Genomic DNA, 7,142 nt, shown 5'->3' on the forward strand with positions numbered 1-7,142 from the left:
GTAGGCCTTGGTAGCCAAAGTCATGGTAGCCAAAGTCATGGCCTACCCATTTCTACTCAATGCGATCCCCTCTAATAGGCAATCTCTGCTCCTAAGAGCCTACTGGCCTGGTAGAGATCGTCAGGGCTGCATCACAGCCTGATAGTTCCCCTGTCTAATCCTCCTTCTTTCTCTTTTCTTTCAAGGTGTTACGCTCCAATAATCATTTTTTCTTCAACTGTGGTAGAATATGCATAACATACAATTTACCATAGTAACCATTGTCAAGTATATTGTTCAGTAGTATCAAGTATATTCACATTGTTAAGAAACCAATCTCCAGAACTTTTTCATCTTGCAAAACTGAGACTCTACACTCATTAAACAACAACGCTCCATTTATTCACTCCTCACCCAGTTCCTGGCAATCACCACGCTACCTTCTGTTTCTGTGAATTTGACTACTCTAGATACCTCGTGTAAGTGGAATACAGTATTTGTCTTTTTGTGACTAGCTCATTTCACTTAGTATAATATCCTTAAGATTCATCCATGTTGTAGCATGTGTCAGAATTTATTTCCTTTTTAAGGCTAAATAATATTCTATTGTATGTATATACCACATTTTGTCCATCCATTCATCAGTCCATGAACATCTCAATTGCTTCCACCTTTTGGCTATTGTGAATAATGCTGCTATGAATATAAGTATGCAAATATCTCTTTAAGACTCTGTTTTCAATTCTTTTGGCTGTATACCCAGAGGTAGAATTGCTATTTCATATGGTAATTCTATTTTTAATGTTTTGAGGAACCATCATACTCTTTTCCATAGTATATACATTTTGCATTTCCAACAAGAGTGCGCAAGGGTTTCATTTTCTCCATCCTCATCAACATTTGTTATTTTCTGCTTTTTCGATAGCAGCCATCCTAATGGGTGTGAGATGGGATCTCATTGTGGTTTCGATTTGCATTTCCCTGATAATTAATGATATTGAGCATATTTTCATATGCTTTTTGACCATTTGTATATCTTCTTTGGAGAAATGTCTGTTCATATCTTTTGTCCCTTTTTAATTGAATTATTTGGGGGTTTGTTGCTGTTGAGTTGTAGAAGTTCTTTGCATAGTCTAGATATTAACTTTTTATCAAATATATGGTTTGCAAATATTTTCTCCCATTCCACAGATTGCCTTTTTGCTCTGTTATGTCCTTTGATTCACAAAAATTTTTGATTTTGATATAGGCCAATTTACCTAATTTTGCTTTTGTTGCCTGTACATTTGATGTCATATCCCCCCCAAAAAAATCATTGTTAAATCCAATGTAATTAAGAATTTTCCATTTTCTTCGATGAGTTCTATAGTGTTTAAAATATTACATTTAGTTCTTTAATCTATTTCAAGTTCATTTTTGTATATGGTATAAGGTAAAGACCCAACTTCATTCTTTTATATGTGGATATCCAGTTTTTCCAACACCTTTTGTTAAATCCCCAGTAATCCTTTTGCATTTCTAATTCTGTATAGTGTCTGCTTCCCACAAGTCTTGACTGTTGCTCCCTCTGGTTCGGGTATGTGCTGACTCAATCAAGACTTTATATCTGTCTTCCCAGTCCTGTACCTATCACTCCCTCTCTCCTCTCCCTACATCTCACACACACACACACACACACACACACACACACACACACACACACTACTGTATATGCTGCTTTTTTAAAATGACAATATATTATATATTTCTGTTTCATTGAATGTATTCAGAACCATCAAATTTAAAAATTTTGTAGTGTCTCATTGTATAGATGTGTCATTATTTATTTAACACCTTATTTTTAATGACCATTTATTAAAAGATTACTTCATTTTTTAAAATCCCATTTCCTTTTGAAGATTAATCTACAAAATATTCTATGCTTAAATACAGAAAAACCTTTATTGGTATTTTTTTATTATTGTTTCATTTATTCTTATTTTCATTCTTCCTTTATGTACTTTTATCTAAAAATAAATATTTAGTCTTCCATGGCTTACATAAAAATAGAATTTGCTAGGCTCTTCATATGATGCTCCTTGGGACCAAAGAACACACTTCAACCAAGTCTAGTTGTAGCTGATGGGGTTTTAATTCCTTGAGACACAAGATGGCCTGGATGGCAAAGCTATTTAGTGCTACATTATTGCATTTGACCTCAAGGCTGACCAATGCTAATACGTACATACTCTATCAACCTCCAAGGTCTTTTTGCCCTGGAACTCTTAACCCCAGGAATCTACTGACTTCACTAGCTGCTAAAACTCTAAAAGATTCCTGACACCAGGGTAGGAGCAACTATATGCATAACTAAGCCCTAGAAGACAGGAAACCAATTCCCATTGGACTTCTTACTGGCTCTGTGACTTCAGTTATAACACTTACATATTTTGAGCCTTGTTTCCCCATATCTAAATTAGTAATTCTAATTACCTTCTGCTCAAAGTTGTTATAAGCTTCAAATAAGTGACATGTGGAAAATTAATTTATAAATAGAAGGCATAATACAAATTTTAGTTTATATTCTCTTTTTAATTATTGATTTGGGGGGGCATTGATTAACAAAATCCAATAAGTGTACAATTCAACAGTAAGTCATATATATATTGTGTGTTCACTGCCCACAGTTAGATTTCTTTCTATCACCACATACAATTCAACAGTAAGTCATATATATATTGTGCGTTCACTGCCCACAGTTAGATTTCTTTCTATCACCACATATTTGACCCCTTTTACCCCTATCTACCTCTTCTTCCCCTCCTTCTCTCTGGCCACCACTAATCCACTGTCCATGTCTATGAGTCTCTGTTTGTTTGTTGCTTTATATTTATATCCCACATATAAGTGATATCATGCGGTTTTTAGCTTTTTCTGTTGGGCTTATTTCACTTACAGCGATTATCTCAAGATCCATCCATGTTGTCACAAATGGTAGTATTTCATCTCTTCTTATAGCTGAGTAATATCCCATTGTACATATGTACTACATCTTCTTTATCCAATTATCTATCAAAAAACACTTCAGTTGTTTCCATGTCCTGCCTGCCATGAATAACGCTGATATGAACATCAGTGTGCATATATTTTTTTGGATAAAGTTTTTAAGTTTTTGGGGGGTAAAGAGCCAGTAGAGGGATTGCTGGATGATGTGGTAGATAAATTCTTAGTTTTTTGAGGTACCTCCATACTGTTTTCCATAGTACTTGTACCAATTTGCAGTCCCACCAGCATGAGGGTTCCTTTTTTTCCACATCTTCCCCAACACTTGCTGCTACTTGTCCTGTTGATAATAGCCATTCTAACAGGTGTGGGATTGTATCTCATGGTGTTTTTGATTTGCATTTCCCTAACAGCCAGTGAAGTTGAGCACCTTTCATATGTTTGTTGCCCATTTGTATGCCGTCTTGGGAGAAGTGCCTGTTTAGGTCCTCTGCTCATTTTTTAATTGGATTGTTTGTTTTTTTGTTGTTGTCGTTATTGAGTTGTATGAGTTATTTATATGTTTTGGATATTAAGTCCTTACTGAAGGCATTGTTTGCAAATACATCTTCCCATTTGAATGGTTATCTCTTTATCTTCATAGTTTCTTTTGCTGTGCAGAAGCTTTTTAATTCAATATAGTCCCATTCATTTATTTTTGCTTTTACTTCCCTTGTCGTTGAAGTCAAATTCACGAGCCTGGTGCAATTGTGCAAGTAAGTAGTGACTATAGTGCCTTCGCTGGAAAAAAAGGAGGCCAAGCAAACCTCAATTCTCACATATAACAACTTAACTCACCACAGCTAGTCATACTTTTGTTAAGTTGAGCTAAGTCTCCCAAACACTACTCACTGATTGACTGAACTGCAAATTTCAGCCCAGTCATTAGCAGCTTTTAAACTACCATTAAGTGTTCTCAGCAGCCAGTGTTGTGGATTTTGTTGAGTCATTAGACATTCAATGGTGCCCAGCTGGCTTAAGTCCTCTTTACTGGAACAACCACAGATTCTAGGTAAGGTTGACATAATCCCCTGGCAGAATGAGTAAACGCCATTGGTGCCAAGCCATTTGACATTGCCTAAGAGTGAAGTCACTAGCACTAGCACTCACATGTGAAGAGAGTGCAGATTGCCACACTTATCCTTGGGGAAAGTTATAGCCTATGTACAAGTACCAAAGGGCAGGGCCAACCTGGAATTCTACATCCTCCAGCATGCTCAGTCTCTGGGGTAAACAACTCCATCTAAGGAATCTTCGCATCCATTCTACCCCCGCCTCCCCCAACTGCAATCGAATGCTTCTGAAATCAGTGAACTACATCTTATTTGAAGTCTTAACCTGTGAACATAAAGATGAAGATAATGTTCACAGCGGTCCCTCTATATAATGATAAATGCCTAATTAAGAGAGATTCTTATATTGAAATATCTGAAATATTACATTGTTTAATCTTTCAGTCAAAGGAACTAAAGCTGAAATCGAGGATCCAGCCACCTTCTAAGGATCAAGACTGATGAAAACAGAAAGTCAGCTTGACATTGCTGATAACTCTGGATACAGCACTATATCAAACAGGCATCCTAACCCAGCTCAAAATCTTCCCCTGGCAGCACTATGGTGAGGACTGTTAATAATAACTTATTGAAGAAAAAAATTTACTGGCAATGAATTAAAACTGAACTTCTATTCTCTAAGCTCCTATGCTTCAGGAAATACAAAGAAAAAGAGATAACGAGGGAGGAAAGGAAGAAAAAAACTATTTTATACTTTAAAAGGTAACAGTATTTGTGCAGGTTGCAAGCCTGAATAAAGCTAAAAAGATATATCTAAATAGCATCTCTCCTCCCTTACCTCACAAGCGCATTCAAAACAAGTCAAACCTCTACTTCTGAGGTCTGTCAAAATAATTGGTAATCAAAAATAATCTATCCAACATTTCCTTGGAGTCCACCACTTTTCAAATCACTTCCACAGCCCCTCCCAAAAATCCTTCCCATGACCCTACCCTGCCACCATCTCACAGCTCCCTTAGCCTACAGCTTGGCCGTTCCAATTCCTTACTTTTCATCTATACTCTTCCATCTTCCAGATAAGTCCAGCTTCCTTAACATTAAGGAGCTTTCTTTTGATAAATTGAACAATGACCCTAAGATCATCAAATAAAATGGACATATTTCCGTTCTTAACTTACTTGCTGTGATATTTTTCATCACTGACCACCTCCTCTATCTGGAATCCCTTCTCCTTAGCGTCTAGGATAACTCTCTCTTGTAGCTTTATTTCTACTTCTCCTTATGTTCCTTTTCAGACTCCTTTTGCAAGTTTCATTCTCCATGTAATATACTAAATATATATTTAGTTCCCATGGCTCTATCCTAAGCCCTCTGTTCTAATTAGTCTACCAACCATTCCTTGGCCAGTTCATCCATGTTTACTTGCTGATAGAGTCCTAGCTCATAGCCCTTTAATGGGTTTAAATCCTGAATATCCAACTGCACATGTCCTACAGGCCCCTCGAACTCAACACATCTGAACTCTTTCAAACCTGATCTTCTTGTATTTCTGTAAAGGGCCCTACCTTTCACCCAATTACCATGGCCAAAAATCTGAAAGTCATTCTAAACACTCTCCCTTTTACTTGCTCTTCAGTATCCAGTTGATCACCAGCCTATAAATTCTATCTGCTTCATTTGTGTCAAAACCATCTTTTTCCTCAATCTCCACTGCCATTGTTTTAGTTCGTACTCTCACCATTTCACCCCAGGTTCACTCCGTACTAACTGATCTCCCTACTGTGCCACCCTTCCCCCTGCAAGCTCTCTCCTAGTCACAACTACAAAAATGGTGATTAAGAATTTAAGGATTCTGAGTTAGAGGCTTGAGAATTTTGATCCTATTCTCATCTTATTCCTATGGGAAGGTTCTCTAAACTTCTGTTTTCTAAACTCTAGAATGAACCGAAATAATACTTTTTTCAGGGGGTTGTTAGAATTAAGTGGGATACTATGTTCTTAAGCTCCTAATCTTTCAAACTCATAAGCATTTCCTGGCACATAAAACATTCTCAGTAATTAAAGGAACCCTTCCTTTATTAATGCTATATTACTACAATAAAAATATGATCCATTATTTTACTTTCCTAATTATAATCCTAAAATTACTTTCCAGAGCATGTAGAATAAGTATAGACATCTCATTCTAGTTTCTATGAACTTCATTTTCTGGCTTCTGTCTACCTTTAGCTTCATCTTCTTAATCTCTCTAGCATGCCTTCTCTTCCCTAGACACATGGGACATTGAAGTCTCCAAAACATACCCTATTTTATCTTCAGCATATCCACATTTCTGTCACTTCTATCTAGAATGCCTTTTTCCTTTTTATCAACTAGAAGATTCCTATTGATTTTTTTAAAACTTCAATTAAATCTCAAAATCTCCTGGGAAATGGCCTCTTTCTCCCACAGACTCCTTTGGATGCTCCTCCACGTGTATAGGAATCACACCTCAGCTGTACCTACAGCTTCATGTAGCCACATCAAAGATTTTATCTTCTCATTCTATTTATGTTTCTTAGCTTGATTGTCTCCCCATGCCCCCCCGAATCCAGTACCATAAACATAAAAATTTTTTAATCAATTGGAATCTTGTCTGTGTCTTCACCTCTTCATATGCCTGTCACATAGTAAGTGCTCAATCCAAGTAGATGAAGGAAAAAAAAGAAAGGATGGAGCAAACAAGATAAGAAGGAAATGGATGAAAGAAGGAAAAATAAAGCTATTTCTTACTATGCTAAGTTCCCAGGGTGTATTTTCTTCAGCTTCTGAGAGCTCTCCCCATTTTCCTACAGCAAGAGCTGTTATAATCTCCCGTGTAGAGAGTCCGTGCCTGCATCTCCCTGCAATCTCCCAGGCAGCTCTGCTTCTGTGCTCCCTATTCAATCAATTCTCTGCCTCCAGCTCATTTTTATCCACTGTGATCTGCAGATCTTTATCTTAACAAATGATTCTTTATTAATACTGGAGAGATTTATCTCTTTAATTTTTTACAGTGCCCTTACTGTGAGGACAACCCGTGAAAGGAGCTAGAGAGAGGAATCTGTGTTTTACTTGTGTTACTCCCCGCTTACTTAGGGAATCATTGAA

The sequence above is a fragment of the Pteropus vampyrus genome, unplaced genomic scaffold (assembly GCF_000151845.1).
Source record: "Pteropus vampyrus isolate Shadow unplaced genomic scaffold, Pvam_2.0 Scaffold38, whole genome shotgun sequence".
Taxonomy (NCBI): Eukaryota; Metazoa; Chordata; class Mammalia; order Chiroptera; family Pteropodidae; genus Pteropus; species Pteropus vampyrus.